Raw genomic sequence first — 18,737 nt, forward strand, 5'->3', positions numbered from 1 at the left:
CCTCTGAGAGATAGCAAAGCGCCAGATCGTTCAATAGGCCCAAAAATACACAATAAAGCTGTAGATCACAGGCTCCAACAGTACTAGAACCACATTTAAAGAAAAAAGATGTAGAAGAAGTGAAAGAAACAGTTTTAGGGACACTTATGAGGATGTCGCCCATGGTAGCTTTGATTGCTGGCACCATCTTCCTGAGCTCATGGTGCGGAGGACTTTACCCATGATGCACAGAGCTGTATCCACTACCTTTTGTAGGCTTTTCTATTCAAGGGAATTGGTGTTTCCACACCAGGCTGTGATGCAACCAGTCAGTATACTCTCCACCACACATCTATAGAAGCTTGTCAAAGTTTTAGATGACTTGCTGAATCTTCGCAAACTCCTAAGAAAGTGGAGGTTCTGCTGTGCCTTCTTTGTAATGCACTTGCGTACTGGACTCAGGACAGATAGTTTGAAATGATAATGTCGAGGAATTTAAAGTTACTGACCCTCTCCCCCTCTGATCCCCAATGAGGACTGGCTCATGGACCTGTTTTCGTGCTCTTGTAGTCAATAATGAGCTCTACGATCTTGCTGATGTTGAGTGAGAGGTTGTTATGGCACCAGCTTTAGACCATAAGACTTATGAGCAGAACAGGCTATTCAGCCCATCGATTCTGCTCTGCCATTCCATCATGACTGATCTGTTATCCCTCTCAACCCCATTCTCCTGCCTTCTTCCTGTAACCTTTGGTCCTTTGATCAGTCAAGAATCTATCAACTTCCACTTTAAATATACTCAATAACTTGCCCTCCACAGTCCTCTGTGACAATGAGTTCCACAGATTCTCTACCCTCTGGCTAAAGAAATTCCTCCTCATCTTCATTCTAAGTGGACATCCCTCTATTCTGAGGCTGTACCCTTGAGTCCTAGACTCATCCACTATAGGAAACATCCTCTCCACATCCACTCTATCTCAGTTTTTCAATATTTCATAGGTTTCAGTGTGATCTCCCTTCATTCTTATAAAGCTCCATTGATTACAGGCACAGAGCCATCAAATTCTCTTCATATGTTAACCCTTTCACCCCCAGATTCATTCTCACGAACCTCCTCTGGACACTCTCCAATGCCAGCAAATGTTTTCTTAGATAAGGGGCCTCAAATTGCTCACAATACGAAGTGTGGTCTGACCAATGCATACAAAGCCTCAGCATTACATCCTTGCTCTTACATTCTAGTCTTCTCGAAATGAATGCTAACACTGCATTCATTTGCATTCCTCTGCGCTTTCATCACCACCTTTGGCATGGAGAACGACAGTGGTGTCGCTAGCAAACTTGTACATGGCATTGGAGCTGTGCTTAGCCCCACAGTCATAAGTGTAAAGCAAGCAGAGCAGGGGCTAAGCACGCAGCCTGTGGTGCACCTGTGCTGACGGAGATTGTGGAGGAGATGTTTTTGCCAATCCGAACTGACTGGGGTGTGCAAGCGAGGAAATCCAGGATCCAGTTGCAAGTGAGGCTTAGGTCTTGGAGCTTATTGATTAGTTTTGAGGGGATTAATGGTGCTGAATGCAGAGCTGTATTCAATGAACAGTATTCTGATTTTTGCACCTTCACTGTCTAAATGTTCCAGGGCTGACTGAAGAGCCCATGAAATAGCACCTGCTGTTGATCTGTGATTGTAGGCAAATTGGAGCAGATCCAAGTCACTCCTAAGGCAGGAGGTAATGTTTCATCACTAACCTCTCAAAGCACTTCATCACAATGAACGTAAGTGCTGCTGGAAGATAGTCGTTGGTCATTAATAGTCTTTGACAAGTGAGATCTATTGGGGACAAAGTCAGGTCAAAGTTATATTTATTGTTATCTGCACAAGACCATGTATGCACAGTGGCAATGAAAAACTTGCTTGCAGCAGCATCACAGGCATAGAGAGAATATAAGAAGCATTCACAAGAGAAACATAAATTGTGCACAATTTTTACAAGAAAACTCAATTAGAACAAAAATGCAGTCCACTTTGATGCAAAGTGGAACAAGTGCTACACATGTCCATTCACCTCCACCCTCACTACCATTCAGGGCCCTAAACAGTCCTTCCAGGTGAGGCAGCATTTCACTTGTGAGTCTGTTGGGGTTATTTACTGTATCTGGTGCTCCCGGTGTGGCTTTTTGTATATCGGTGAGACCTAATGTAGATTCGAAGACAGCTTCGCTGAGCACCTACACTCTATCCGCCACAAAAAGTGGGATCAATAAGAATGTGAGGTGTATATTCAGGTCAGTACAACAAAATGAATGTAAATTATTTTACTCACCTACTACTCCACTAGCCTCCGTGTCCAGCACATAATTCTCCATAACTTCCGTCACTTCCAACAGGATCCCATCACCAAGCACATCTACCCGTCCCCCCCCACCAATCTTCTGCTTTCTGCAGGGATCGCTCCCTACACAACTCCCTTGTCCACTTGTCCCTCCCCACTGATCTCCCTCCTGGCACTTACCCTTTCAAGCTGAACAAGGCCACACCTGCCCCTACAACCCAACCCTCACTACCATTCAGGGCTCCAAACAGTCCTTCCAGGTGAGGCTATACTTCACCTGCAAGCCTGTTGGGATCATCTACTCTGCCCAGTGCTCCCAGCGTTGCTTCCTGTATATCGGTGAGACCTGACGTAGGTTGAGGGAACCCTTCTCTTTTCTTCATTTACCACCTTCCTCTGGTACCCTGCCTCCTTCCCTTTATTCCATGTCCACTTTCCTCTTCTAATGGATTCATTCTTCTTCAGCCTTTACCTTTCCCTTCCCAGCTTCCTAATTCATCCCCCTCCCCTACCCACACACTTTCTGTATCACTTGGTCTCACCTATCACCTACCAGCTTGCACTCCTTTCGTCCCCTCACCTTCTTATTCTGGCTTCCTTTCCAGTCCTGATGGAAGATCTCAGCCAACATGTTGACTATTTATTCCCTTCCATAGATGCTGCCTGACCTGCTGAGTCCCTCCTGCATTTTGTGTGTGTTGCTAAGCTATAATGATTAGAATTTTGCCAGCAGGTTTAAGTGGTTGAAGGGAAGTAGTTGTTCCTGAACCTGCTGGTGTGGGACTACTGGCTTCTGTACCTCCTTCCTGATTGTAGCTCGAGAGGATGATGTGGCCTGATGGATTTTGCCTTCTTGACAGCACCTCCTGTAGAAGTGACCAGTGGTAGTAAGCGAGCTGACTGTGATATATTGGACAGAGACATCTGACAGTGTTGACATCTAGTAACACGGAGCATTACAGCAGTAATACAGATATTCAGTTTTAAGAAATTTTAAGGAGCATTTTATGAACGAGAGATAGAAATATGTAAATATTTACAGAGGAATTTTAGTAGTTAGAACCTTGGCAGCAAATCAGGTGATCTAATGGGCAGAGGTGAAGTAGAGAATATGCTTTGAAAAGGTGTAGGACTGCAAGCGAGTGTAAAGATAGGGAGGATAAGATGTCAGAGGGAATTAGAAGCAAGATTGTGAATTTCCAGGTTGAAACATTGATTAACCAATTGGCATTATAGGTCAAGATCAGCAATGATAAGGAAACTGAAGTGGGCAGCTTAGGATACAATAATTTCATATAACTTCATTGGGTGGAACAAGGGAGGTTGGGCATCGATTGAAGGTGTAACGTAGGCAGCAATGAGGACTTCAGCAGGAGATGAGCTGAGGTGGGGCTGGAATTGGGTGATGACAAACTGAAAATAAGTGACCTTCCTGATGCTAATGATATGGAATCCAGAGCTCATCACGGGGTCTAAAGTTGTGCTCAGTGTGCTTCACATTCAAATGATTTGCAACACAAGTATTAATATGGTTATGGATACCAATATTTATCAATTAATATTGATACTTACTCTTCTGCTAATAATATTAATATTATTAATATTAACGTCCACCGAGGAGGACGTTAGAAGGGCCTTCCTGAAGATAAATCCAAGGAAGGCGACGGGCCCAGATGGCGTCCCGGGACGGGTTCTCCAGGCCTGTGCAAGCGAGCTGGCCGGAGTGTTTGCTGACATCTTCAACTGCTCCTTGCGTCAGTCTAAGATCCCCTCGTGTTTTAAGAAGGCAACGATAATCCCAGTGCCGAAGAAGAGCAAGGTGGCATGCCTGAATGACTATCGACCTGTGGCTCTGACATCAATTGCTATGAAGTGCTTCGAGAGATTGGTTATGGCACACATCAACCACAGCCTACCGGTCAACCTCGACGCTTTGCAATTCGCCTACCAGAGCAAAAGGTCAACGGCAGATGCCATCTCTCTGGCCCTACATTCCTCCTAAGAACATCTGGAAAATAAAGACGCATACATAAGGTTCCTTTTCATTGACTACAGCTCTGCCTTTAATACCATCATTCCAAATAAACTGATTCTTAAGCTCCGGAACCTGGGCCTTAGCACTCAGATCTGCAGCTGGATCTTCAACTTCCTCACAGACAGGACCCAGGCTGTAAAAATAGGGGACAAGCTCTCCTCTACAATCACTCTGAGCACTGGTGCCCCACAAGGCTGTGTACTCAGCCCCCTGCTGTACTCACTGTACACCCATGATTGTGTAGCCAAGTTTCCATCAAACTCAATATATAAGTTTGCTGATGACACCACAACTGTAGGCCGTATCTCGGGTAATGATGAGTTTGAGTACAGAGAGGAAATGGTGCGAAGACAATAATCTATCCCTCAATGTCAGCAAGACGAAGGAGTTGGTTGTTGACTTCAGAAGGAGTAGCGGACTGCACGACCCCATTTACATCGGTGATGCACAAGTGGAACAGGTCAAAAGCTTTAAGTTCCTCAGGGTCAATATCACAAATGACCTGACTTGGTCCAACCAAGCAGAGTCCACTGCCAAGAAGGCCCACCAGCACCTTTACTTCCTGAGGAAGCTAAGGAAATTTGGCCTGTCCCCTAAAACCCTTGCTAATTTTTATAGATGCACCGTAGAAAGCATTCTTCTGTGGTGCATCACAACCTGGTATGGAAGTTGTCTTGTCCAAGACTGAAAGAAGCTGCAGAAGATCGTGAACACGGCGCAGCACATCACACAAACCAATGTTCCGTCCATGGACTCACTTTACACCGCACGCTGTCGGAGCAGTGCTGCCAGGATAATCAAGGACACGACCCACCCAGCCAACACACTTTTCGTCCCTCTTCCCTCCGGGAGAAGGCTCAGGAGCTTGAAGATGGTCTGTAGATGAAGGATCTCAATATGAAATAAAACCCACAAGTGCTGCCTAACTTGTTGAGTTCTTCCAGAAGATTTTGTTTCACTCCCGATTCCAGCATCAGCAGACTTCTGTGTATCTCGACAGTCAATTGCCATAAACCAGTGTTGCAGTGATACCTCAATTTGACCAATTCCAATAGTACAGGTACTGAGGTTGAAAATTAGCCATGGGTTTTGAATGGCAAACTAGACATAAGAAGCTGAAATTTTAAAGTAGGCTAAAATTGAAAAGGAAGAGTACAAGACATCCTAATGTCATAAATATGGATAAATCCACTTTCTCAAAAGAGAAAAGCTCTTGCAAAACACCTTTCTGATAGGTACACGGCAAAGTATCACAACAATGAATCATTTTGTCCCTCTGATACTCCTCTCCTTCTCACTAGCAACCCATTTCCTGCCATCATCTATTATTTGCCGCCAGAATACCTGGAGAAAGTTGTACTGTATTTGCTATGATTTACAATTCCCATCAGCCCCAATTCCAGACAAATCGTGACCTGTTTAGGATTCTCTTTCTCTTAAGCTCTTGAATAGTCTGAATGTGTCCCACTCCTCCATGCTAATCGCAGTTTTCCAAAGCACCCGGAGTAGGGCTAATCTGCAGTAAATCCTCAGATCCTGGATAAATTTCCTGCCTTGTTCCAAATAATTTTATGAAATGCTGCCATTTTCCTACCAGAACTGCATTCTGGTATTTCTGCATATACTCAAGAGATTCTGCAAATGCTGGTAATCCAAAGCAACACACACAAAATACTGGAGGAACTTAGCAGGTCAGGCAACATCTATGGAAATGAATAAACAGTCAATGTTTCAGGCCAAGACCCTTCTTCTGGACTGGAAGGGAAAGGGGAAGACACCAGAATAAAAAGGTGAAGAGAGGGGAAACATAGAAAACCTACAGCACAATACAGGCCCATCGGCCCACAATGCTGGGCCGAGCATTTAGAAATTACCTAGGGTTACCCATAGCCCTCTACTTTTCTAAGCTCCATGTACCTATCCAGGAGCCTCTTAAAAGACCCTATTGTATCCGCCTCCACCACCATCGCCGGCAGCCCATTCCACACACTCACCACTCTCTGCATAAAAAACTTATCCCTCGTGTCTCCTCTATACCTACTTCCAAGCACCTTAAAACTGTGCCCTCTCGTGTTAGCCATTTCGGCCCTGGGAAAAAGCCTCTGACTATCCACACAATCAATGCCTCTCATCATCTTATAATGATGGAAGGAAGGAGGATAGGTGAAGCCAGGTGGGTGGGAAAGGTCAAGGGCTGGAGAGGAAGGAATCTGATAGGAGAGGAGAGCAGACCATAGGAGAAAGGGAAGGATGAGCAGTCCCAGAGGAAGGTGGTAGGCAAGTGAAGAGAAGAGGTAAGAGGCCAGAGTGGGGATTAAGGAAGGAGGTGGGAGTGGAAAAGATAAAAAAAAGAGAGAAAAAATATTGGAAAGAGAAATTGATGTTCCTGCCATCAATTGATGTCCACGGAGAAGGGAATGGAGGGAAGGAAGTAGGAGGTTATTTGCATTTACACTGACTTGGAGAGGAACACCTGGAATTTTCACTCCAAACTGGCACAGCTAGAAGGGCAGTAGCACAATACTGAAGACGCACACAAAATGCTGGAGGAACTCAGCAGGTCAGGGAGCATCTATGAACATGAATAAACAGTCAATCTTGCAGGCTGAGACCCTTCTTCAGGATGGCTGAATATTGAAGAGATGCCTTCAGATGGAATCCCAGCAAAATTACACCATTTTATTGAAATGACTTACTATGTTTGCTAAACAAGGTAACAATAAACTGAAGCTAAATCAGCAGATCTATTTGTGAATACTCCTCCTAACAATTAGCTAACTTGCCAGGAGGTGGCCCCATGAGCCACAGCAGTTGCAATCGCCTCAACTAGCTTATTGCTTTTTATATCTAATGTTGCAACCTCCTTACCATTTGTGTTCCGTTTACTGACTAATTTTAGTCAGTTCTCAGGATAAAAATTAAATTTACAGAAGAGTGAACTGTTGCCTTCATCAAATGATCTTTGGAAAATGTTTTTATTTCATAATAGCTCAGAAATATTCTCCCTCCAATGCTAGGGTTAAAGGGATCAACTGAGTCAGAATCAGATTTAATATCACTGGCATATGTGTCATGAAATATATTGTTTTGTGGCATCAGGACTTTGCAAAACAAAATAACAAAAACTGTATATTACAAAAAGAAGTCTATAATTATATATATTTTGTAAAGAAAATTAACTTAAATAAGTAGAGCAAAAAGAGAGGAAAATGGGTTCATTGTCCATTCAGGAACCTGATGGCAGAGGGGAGGAAGCTGTCCCTGAAAAACTGAGTGTGTGCCTTTAGGCTCCTGCACCTCCTCTTTGACGGCAGCAATGAGAAGACGGCTTGTCCTGGGGGATGGAATTGTAGCACCCATTTGGTTCTCAACCTGGGAGAATCAAATCTAACACTTCCTGTCAGTGCCAGTAATTTCTGACATCTATAATTTAAAACTTTACTTTTAGCTATTACTCATAATGGCAGAAGAGTCATTTAATTGATTCAGCTGTTTGTTACAATAAATGAGAACTTAATATCACTTTCACATGACAGGTATTGTATTGTTACAAGCATCAGAAGTTTGGAGGAGACATTTGCTCCCTTGGTTTAGTTCGATACATTAGTGCAGCTCTACTAGCTGTTAGCTCATAGCTCTTGCGAACCTGATCTCAGGTGTTGTCTGTGTGGAGTCGACATGTTCTCCCTGAGCCTGTGTGGGTTTCCTCTGGCTACTCCAGTATCCCCCACTTTCTATTTGAAGTATGGCGTGCAGTTCTGGTCATTCCATTGCAGAAAGGATGTGGAGAGGGTGCAGAATAGGTTCACCAAGATACCGTCTGATTAGAAAGTATTAGTTATAAGGGGAGGTCAGACAAACTTGGGTTGCTTTTCCGCAGGGAAGACTGGATAAAAATTAATAAAATTAGAAGAGGCATAGATGGGGTGGATAGCCAGAATCTTTTCCCCTGGATAGAAATGTCAAATCCTAGCAGGCATAGCTTTATGGCGTGAGGGGGAAAGTTTAAAAGAGACATGAGGGGCACATTTTTTTACACGGGGGCGGGGTATCGCTGTAACACACTGTTATACATGGTAATGGAAGAGACAATAGTGGAATTTCAGACACATTTAGACAGCCACATGAACATACAAGGAATGATGGGATAAAGATTCATGGGTAAACAGATGGCATTGGGTTCATTTGGCTTCGCGGTGAACATAGATGGGACGAAGGGTCTGTTCCTCTGCTGTCCTATGTTCTAAAGGCAATAGACAATAGGTGCAGGAGTAGGCCATTCAGCCCTTCGAGCCAGCACCACATGCTAGTTGGTGGAAAGTTGACCTCTCTTAAATTGACCCAAGTGTGTTGATGAGTGTTACAACCTGGGGCAGGTTGATAAGAATGTCGGGAGAATACCCACCAGTTTCGGGAACAAGCATATGTGCTTAGCCCCCTGCTCTACTCACTTTACACTTTTGACTGTGTGGCTAAGCAAAGGTCCACTGCCATATTTAAGTTTGCTGATGACACCACTGTCGTAGGCCAAATCAGCATATAGCAGGGAACTTGAAAATCTGGCTGAGTGGTGCCACATCAACAACATCTTACTCAATGTCAGCAAGACCAAGGAGCTGATTATTAACTTCAGGAGGAGGAAACCAGAGGTCCATGAGCCAGTACTCATCAGGCAATCAGAGGTGGAGAGGGTCAGCAACTTTAAATTCCTCGGTGTTATCATTTCCGAGGACATGTCCTGGGCACAATACATAAGCGCAATTACAAAGAAAGCATGGCAGCACCTCTACTTCCTTAGAAGTTTGTGAAGATTTGGCATGACATCTAAAACCTGGACAAACTTCTTTAGGTGTGTGGTGAAGAGTACATTGACTGGCTGCATCACAGCCTGGTATGGAAACACCAAAGCCCTTGAATGGAAAATTCTACAAAAGGTAGTGGATATGGCCCAGTCCATCAGAGGTAAAGTGCTTCCCACCATTGAGCACATCTACATGGAGTGTTGTTGCAGGAAAGCAGCATCCATCATCAGGGACCCCCACTATCCAGATTATGCTGTCTTCTCACCAAGAAGGCTCAGGAGCCTCAGGACGCACACCATCAGGTTCAGAAACAGTTATTACCCCTCAACCATCAGGCTCTTGAACCAGAGGGGATAACTTTACTCAACTTCATTTTCCCCATCACTGAACTCTTCCTACAACATATGGACACACTTTTAAGGGCTCAACATTTATGATGTTCTTGATATTTGTTGCTTATTTATTTATTATTATTCCTTTTTGTATTTGCACATTTTTAAAATCTTTTGCACATTGGTTTTCTGCCCTACTGGTGCAGTCTTTCATTTACTCTATTATGGATTTATTGAGTATGCCCACAAGAAAATGATCCTCAGGGTTGTATATGGTGACATATATGTACTTTGATAATAGATTTACCCTGGACTTTGAGTTATTTCCCTACAACCATCAGGCTCTTGAATCAGCATGGATAATTTCAATCACCTCTACTCTGAACTGATTTTATAACCTCCAGATTCACTTTCAAGGACTCTTTACAACTCATGTTCTCAGTATTATTTTTAATTTGCAGTTTGTCTTCTTTTGCACATTGGTCACTTGTCAGTCTTTATGTATAGTTTTTTTTTTGTAAATTCTATTGCATTTCCTGTTTTCCCCTATAAATGCCCACAAAAAATGAACCTCAAGTACTTTCTGGTAACTCCAACCACCTTATAGGCTTCCTTCAATGGTAGCATTCCATTTCATTTCTGTTTGAGTGCTTGATGTGCATGGAATGGCATTTGTCTGTTGTAAGTACTGTTGCAATGATACTGCATGAAAGTGAAATGTCTTGAGGTCTCTACCCAACTGCCCTGGGGAGCGTGGGGGGGGGAGAAACACCTTCACCTGAAGAACTGGGGTGGTTCAAGAATACAAGTCAGCATCACCCCTTCAAGGGCAATTAGGGATGTGTGTCAAATTCTGGCTTTCCCTACAGTGGGAAATCCCCCCCCCCCAAAAAAAAACTAAATAAACAATTCTCAAAGGAGTTGTGAAAGACTGATTACATTTCAATCTTCCATTACGTTCAGAGACTATTTGTTAATTTGCCTCACGTATTCCAATACATATAAAACACCCATGACTTTGGCTTAAAATGGAATACATCAAGGAAGTTTAATAATGCATCAGTGTTTGGTATGCATATTGATTTTCTACTTCAATGAAACCATGGATTTAATTTCATCATCCTTCAGAGACCAATTGTTCAATTGATTGAAGTGAATAACGATCAAGATAAACACCTCAGCTTGACTCTCATTCTAGATATGCATTCACCAAAGGAATCAGCCGTGGAAAGAGTTTGAAGAAAACTATATACAGTAAATCATTCAAAAGCATCAGAAGTGCCATGAGAAGGAAATGCACACTGACTTATAATTGGGGCTCAAGAGTGAAAGGGCTCAACTTATCGAAGTCTGATATATTGGTTTTTAGTTGCTAAATATTGTACCTTGCATTCCTGAGGCATTTTCATTGTGGCTTGTGCTTTCAATATGTGGATAAAGCTTCAATAAAAGATTATTTGATAATTTAGTCCAAATTAGGACTAGATATATTGCTCATTAACGTGCTAGTATATGGGATGAATGAATCAATGTCAAAGCATGTGGTCCACACTTTTGATACATGGCTGTACCAGCCATGTTGGTAACTGAGTGTCAGCTTTCTTCAATAATAAATATTTTTTGGAAATATATCACTTGATGTACATAATGTTAAACAGCAAAATTAGATGTGACATTTGCAACGGCTTGCATTGGGTTGGCTTCTTGAGGGGCTAACAAGGCAGCAATCAAGTGTGAGGTAAGTTTGGGGTTTTTTGGGGTAGAGTAATGATGATGTACACACTGGATATGGCAGATATGTCAGAGAGCTTGAGAAATTAGAGAGTGTCACCTCTGGTGGTGAACCTGAGGAAGATACAGAACAATATATATAAAACAGGAAGGCAAATAAGCCCAGAAACTTATGAAAATTTGGGATATCTACCAGTACCACAAACCACAATTGGGTTTTCCTATGAGGACAATAGATAACAGTGAAGAAACACTTTAACGCAGAATTTAGCAGTACGTTCCAGATATCAACCTGTGTAAAAAAAAACTTACTTCTCACATCTTTCAAACTCCCTCCTCTCACTTTGTCAAGTGGGATGACAATCAAGCAGAGTATTTTATCCAGATTTATGTTGCGCTTCCTAGATGTTGTTGGAGTTTCACTCCGCTGGTTAAGTGGGAAGGTGTTGATGTGATTGGTTCAGTGAAATCTTGGATCATAGATGAACCCCCCCTCCCCCCCAGATGTTGAAATGGTATTATCTTCGGATGCCGGAAGTAGATCATTAAACTCTCTTTTGTTAAAGAAGCTGCCACTTATTAACCCATACCTTAATATTGTCCAGTAAATGAGTGATCTGTGCATGGAATTAGTATATGGCTCTGAGCAGTCATCTTACTTCTGACCTTATGATGAAGTAACTTGAGTTTAGGCACTTACCTGAGAGGCTACTGCAATCAAGAGGTAACAGATGGTATCAGCAGAAAGCTATTAAAGAGTAATTATCAATATACCAGTCACTAATGATCACCATGGTGCTGATCTCATGACAGCCTCATCACTGAGCCTTAGGACTCGCACCACCTGGTTCAAGAACAGTTACTATCTCTCAACCTTCAGGCTCTTGAACAAAGGAGGATAACTACTCTCACTTGCCCCATCATTGACATGTTCCCATAACCAATGATCTCACTTTAAGTACTCCTTGTCTCACCATTTCAAGCTCTCTTTATTTATTGCTATTTATTCCTATTTGCACTTGCACAGTTTGTTGTCTCCTGCACTCTAGTTGATCTTTCATTGATTCTGTTATGCTTACTATAGATATGCTGCATATTCCCACAAGAAAATGAATCTCAGGGTTCTATATGGTGAAATATATGTACTTTGCTAATTAAATTTACTTTGAACTTTTAATTGTTAAGACAGCTGAATTACAGATAGTGACAAAGTACTATTGAAGTACATATATGTGACCACATACAATCATGAGATTCATTTTCCTGTGGGCAATCACAGTAAATACAAAGAAACATAATAGAATCAATGAAAGATCCCAACCCACACGATGGATAAACAACCAATGTGAAAAAAAACACAAGAAAGAAAGAGGAAAAAGTAATAATTATTAATAAATATCGAGAACATGAGATGAAGAGTCCTTGAAAGTGAGTCCATAAGTTCTGGGAACAGTTCACTGATGGGGTGAGTGAAGGTGAGAAATCAGAGAGAACTCGAAAACCAGCAGGGGTTCCCAACCTTTTTAATGCCATGGACCAACACCATCAAGGAAGGGGGCCATGGACCTCCGGTTGGGAACCTTAAGGTCATATCTTGAAAGAGAGGTAATTAGGCAATTGAATATTAATCATGTCAGTCATGACATATTATTCCAGGAGTTCCTGAAGGTAGCAGACAAAGCCCAAGCATCTTTAACTGCGCCTCACGTTCTTCGACAGATTGGATGTTTGATGACGATCATTACCTGCTGAAGAGTGGACTGAATGCTTGACGATGTATTGGAGGTTTGACTATTAAGTGCATCCACACTTAAAAGGAGTTGATGTTTGATGATGACAAATACATGCTCAAAGACAAAAGTAAAGGACAAAAATTGCTGGTTTGCCGCCTTACCCACATCTCAGAAGTTAATTGAAAAAGAGTACACTGTTCAATTCCATTTGCAGATTCTGAGGTAATGTGTCCAAACACAAAGACCAGATTGGGCTGGTAAGTGACTAATATCACTGGTGGCCCACAAGGGGGAAGCAATGTCCATCTCCAACTGGAATAATATGAAGCACCTTTCCTTTGGCATTCAATGAGATTATCATTGACCCGCCCCTACCTGGGATGTCACAATTGACCAGCAAGATTTATGGCACGGCCACATAAATAACATGACTACCAGAGCTGGTTGATGTTGAGTATCCCATCGAGACTGACTTGCCACTGATATGCTAACACCTTGTCACTATCTACAAGGCATAGGTCACTAGTGTAATAAAAGACTTTCACGCGTTAAGTTGCTCCTCCTGTGCCATGTGGGGAATCAGGGAGGCTGACAGTGTCCCTGATGACTACGCGTGCAGGAAGTGTGCCCAGCTGCAGCTCCTGATAGACCGCATGGCGGCACTGGAGCTGTGCATGGACTCACTTTGGAGCATCTGAGATGCTGAGAATGTTGTGGATAGCGCAGTTAGTGAGTTGGTCACACTGCAGTTTGAGGATCTAAAGAAAGATAGGGAATGGGTGACCAACGGGAAGAGTAGTAGCAGTAAGGTAGTACAGGAGTCTCCTGCGGTCATCTCCCTCCAAAACAGATGTACCACTTTGGAGACTGTTGAGGGAGATGGCTCACCAGGTGAAGGCAGCAGTAGCCAGGATCATGACACTGTGGGTGGCTCTGCTGTGCACGAGGGCAAGAAAAAGAGTGGCGGAGCTGTTGTGGTAGGGGATTCCATGGTAAGGGGAATAGAGAGGAGCTTCTGTGGACTCCCGTGTGTTGCCTCCCGGGTGCAAGGGTCAGAGATGTCTCGGAGAGGCTGCAGGGCATTCTGAAAGGGGAGGGTGAGCAGCCAGCTGTCGTGCTGCATGTAGGTACTAACGATATAGGAGGAAAGCTGAATTTAGGGAGCTAGGAGATCAATTAAAGAGTAGGACCTCAAAGGTAATAATCTCAGGATTATTACTGGTGCCACGTGCTAGCCAGAGTTGGAATAGCAGGATAGCTAGAATGAATATGTGGCTGGAGCGGTGGGGCAGGAGGGAGGGTTTCAGATTCCTGGGGCATTGGAACCGCTTCTGGGGGAGGTGGGACCAGTACCATCCGGACAGTCTACATCTGGGCAGGGCCGAGATCAATGTCCTAGGGAGATTGTTGCTAGTGCTGTTGAGGAGGCTTTAAATTAATATGGCAGGAGAATGGGAACCCACTCAGAAAAGAAGAGGGAAGTAATGCAGAGACCAAAGAAATCTAAGAGACTACTAGACAGTTACATGGAGGAATTTAAGGTGGGGGGTTATATGGGAGGCAGGGTTTGAGGGTCGGCACAAAATTGTGGGCCGAAAGGCCTGACTGTGCTGTACTGTTCTATGTTCAAAGCTATAGTGAAGAAAAAAGTAAGAGTAGAGTGGATAAAAGTAAAAAGCAAAAATTGCATAGGTCACTAGTTTCTAAAAGGACAATGAGTATAAGGGCACTTTATCTAAATGCCCGTAGTATTAGAAACAAGGTTAGTGAACTTGTGGCACAGATCAGTACCAAGGCATTTGAGTTAGTGGCCATTACAGAAACCTGGTTGCAAGGTGGAGATGGCTGGGAATTAAGTATCCAAGGATATCAGGTAATATGGAAAGATAGGCAGGAAGGCAAAGGAGGTGGGGTGGCGCTCTTAATTAATGAGATCAGGGCGATTGTGAGAGACGATATAAGATCCATGGAGAAGAATGTTGAGTCCATCTGGGTAGAGATTAAGAATAGTAAAAGGGAAAAAAATCACTGGTGGGAGTTGTCTATGTGCCACCCAATAAAAATATTGCAGTGGCAGAGGCAACTAACCAAGAAATAACTGAGGCTTGTAAGAACGGAACGGCAGTTGTCATGGGGGATTTTAACTTCCACATAGATTGGGTGAATCAGGTTGGTCAAGGAAGTCTTGAGGAGGACTTCATAGAATGCATCCATGATGGCTTTCTTGAGCAGCATGTTAGTGAACCTACAAGGGAACATACTATCTTAGATCTAGTCCTGTGCAATGAGACAGGTAAGATTAACGATCTTGTAGTCAGGGATCCTCTTGGAAAGAGTGATAATAGTATGATTGAATATTGCATTCAGATGGAATATGAAATAGATCGAAAACTAGTCTATTATGCTTGAACAAGGGAGACTACAACAGGATGAGGGAGGAGTTGGCTGATATGGATTGGGAGCACAGGCTATTTGGTAGGACAGTTGAGGAACAGTGGAATACTTTCAAAGAGATTTTTCACAGTGCTCAGCAAAAGTATATTCCAGTCAAAAGTAAGAACAGTAAGTGTGGGGAGAGCCAGCCTTGGATAACTAAGGAAATAAAAGATAGTATCAAATTAAAAGCTCATGTGTACAAAGTTGCAAAGAGTAAAGCGAGACTGGAGGATTGGGAAAACTTTAAAAAGCAACAAAGAACAACTAAACAAGAAATAAGGAAAGGGAAGATAGAGTATGAAATTAAATTAGCACAAAATATAAAAACAGATAGCAAAAGTTTTTTATAAATATATAAAGTAGAAGAGGGTGGCTAAAGTCAATGTAGGTCCCTTGGAAGACGAGAAGGGGAAATTGATATTGGGTGATAAGGAAATGGCTGAGGCATTGAACAACTATTTTGCGTTAGTCTTCACGGTGGAGGTCTAATATGCCAAAGAAGGATGTTATGGACGAAATGGGAGGTGAGGACCTCGATAAAATCAGTCACTAAAGAGATCATGATGAGCAAACTAGAGGGCTTGAAGGTAGATAAGTCCCCTGGTCCTGATGGGATGCATCCCAGGGTGCTGAGGGAATTGGCAGAGGGTATAGTAGATGCGTTGGTAATCATTTACCAAAACTCTCTAGACTCTGGGCAGCTCCTGCCGGATTGGAAGACAGCAAATGTCACGCCACTTTTTAAAAAAGGATGTAGGTAAAAGACGGGCAACTATAGGCTGGTTAGCTTAACATCTGTAGTCGGGAAAATGCTTGAAGCTGTCATTAAGGAAGAAATAGTGAAACATTTAGAAAGGAGTGGTTCCATTAGACAGACGCAGCATGGATTCAGAAAGGGCAGATCCTGTTTGACAAACTTACTGGAATTCTTTGAGGACATAATGAGTGCAGTGGATAGAGGGGAACAGGTGGATGTCGTATACTTGGATTTCCAGAAGGCATTCGATATGGTGCCGCACAAGAGACTTATAAATAAGATACGTATGCATAGAGTTGGATGAAGTGTATTGGCATGGATAGTGGATTGGTTAACCAATAGAAGGCAGAGAGTCGGTATAAATGGGTGTTTCTCGGGTTGGCAGTCAGTGGTGAGTGGGGTGCCGCAGGGGTCGGTGCTGGGCCCGCAGCTGTTTACCATTTACATTGATGATTTGGAAGAGGGGACTGAGTGTAGCGCAGCAAAATTTGCTGATGACACTAAACTGAGTGGGAAAGCAAATTGTACAGAGGATGTGGCAAGTCTGCAGAGAGATATAGATAGATTAAATGAATGGGCCAAGGTCTGGCAGATGGAATACAACGTTGGTAAATGTGAGATCATCCACTTTAGAAGGAATAATAGAAGAGCAGATTATTATTTAAATTGTGAAAGATTGCAGCATGCTGCTGTGCAGAGGGACTTGGGAGGGCTTTTTCATGAATCGCAAAAAGTTGGCTTGCAGGTACAACAGGTTATTAAGAAGGCAATTGGAATGTTGGCCTTTATTGCTAGAGGGATTGAATTCAAGAGCAAAGAGGTCATGCTGCAACTATACAGGGTACTGGTGAGGCTGCACCTGGAGTACTGTGTGCAGTTCTGGTCTCCAAACTTGAGGAAGGATATACTGGCTTTGGGGCAGTGCAGAGGAGGTTCACCAGGTTGATTCCAGAGATGAAGGGGTTAACCTATGAGAAGAGATCGAGTTGCCTGGGATTGTACTCTCTGGAATTCAGAAGAATGAGAGAGGATCATATGGAAACACACAAAATTTTGAAAGGGATAGATAAGATAGAAGTAGGAAAGTTGTTTCCATTGGTAGGTGAGACTAGAACTAGGGGACATTGCCTCAAGATTCAGGGGAGAAGATTTAGGGCGGAGATGAGGAGAAACTGCTTTTCTCAGAGAGAGGTGAATCTGTGGAATTCTCTGCTCAGGGAAGCAGTTGAGGCTTCCTCACTAAATATAGTTAAGATACAGTTGGATAGATTTTTACATTAAGTGTTATGGGGAAAAGGCAGGTAGATGGAGCTGAGTTTACAGACAGATCAGCCATGATCTTATTGAATGGTGGGGCAGGCTTGATGGGCCAGATGGCCTACTCCTGCTACTATTTCTTATGTTCTTATGATGGCAACTCCCACAACATCAAAGAAGTATAGTACTATCCAAAACATAATAATCTGCTTGACTGGCAACCCATTCACCATGCTACCAAGAGATACACCATGGTAGTTGTGTGTATTGTCAATATTATCACCTGCAGCAAAATGTCAAACCATCTGTGAGGTCTTCTCCCAAATTAAGCAGCTCTGCTAGCTGGAAGAATGAGAACACAGCCACATGGTTACATGGTCATTTATTCATTCCGTTCAAGTCTCAAGCCATCCTGATTCAGAAAATTCTTAAGCTACTTATGCACTTTGCATTTTCTCTCTGTGAACATGTCGACCTTCCCCAGATACTTTAGCTTCCATGTCTCAAAGACGTGCTGGTAAGTTAAATGATAACTGTAAGTTACCATATAGCGTAGGTTAATGAAAATAAGATTCAGCTAAGATAGGTGAGCATGTGTGAGGGAGAATAAGTTGCAAGGGTACTGAGAAATGTTGCAAGTGGGACAATGTGATTGCTTCCTGCAGGCTGGCATGAAAACAGTGGGCCAAATAGTTGTGTTCTGCACCATTGCAAATATAAGATAAAGGCAAAATTTCAGACAAGTAGAGCTGCTGCTTTACAGTCCCAGAGATCAGAGTTCAATCCTGATCTTAGCTGCTGTCAGTGTGGAGTTAGCATGTTCTGCCCATAACTGTGCTGGTTTTGCTCAAGTTTTTTCCCCCAATTCATATCCCAAAATATTGTAGATTGTTAGGTTACTTGACCACTGCACAATGTCCTGAGTATGTAGGTGAGTGAAAGAGTCATGGGGGGGGGGGGGGGGCCAAGGAGGTGATAGCAATGTGGGGAGGATGAATTTGAATTTATGTAGGATTGATGTAAAAATGGACATTTGATGATCGGTGTGGAGTCAATGGGTCAAAGGTCAACGTTCCCTCTAATTATTATTATTTTTGTTTACAATTGTGTGGACCAACTATTGCTTCGAGCAGGAGATTTTTACACAGCGTGAAAACTGTATGACACTTAATAATCAATAAACTGCGGGCCAGTGGTTTATTAACAATGAGCTACCAACTTCCATTCTGTGTTTATTGTTACAATTTATAAGTGTTGTTGTAATTTGAAACACTGACAAAGCTCTAAAAATTTGCGAAGTAATGGTTGTGGTACGCTTATTATTAAAAAAATTTATGCATTA

The sequence above is a fragment of the Mobula hypostoma genome, chromosome X1 (assembly GCF_963921235.1).
Source record: "Mobula hypostoma chromosome X1, sMobHyp1.1, whole genome shotgun sequence".
NCBI classification, from domain to species: Eukaryota; Metazoa; Chordata; class Chondrichthyes; order Myliobatiformes; family Myliobatidae; genus Mobula; species Mobula hypostoma.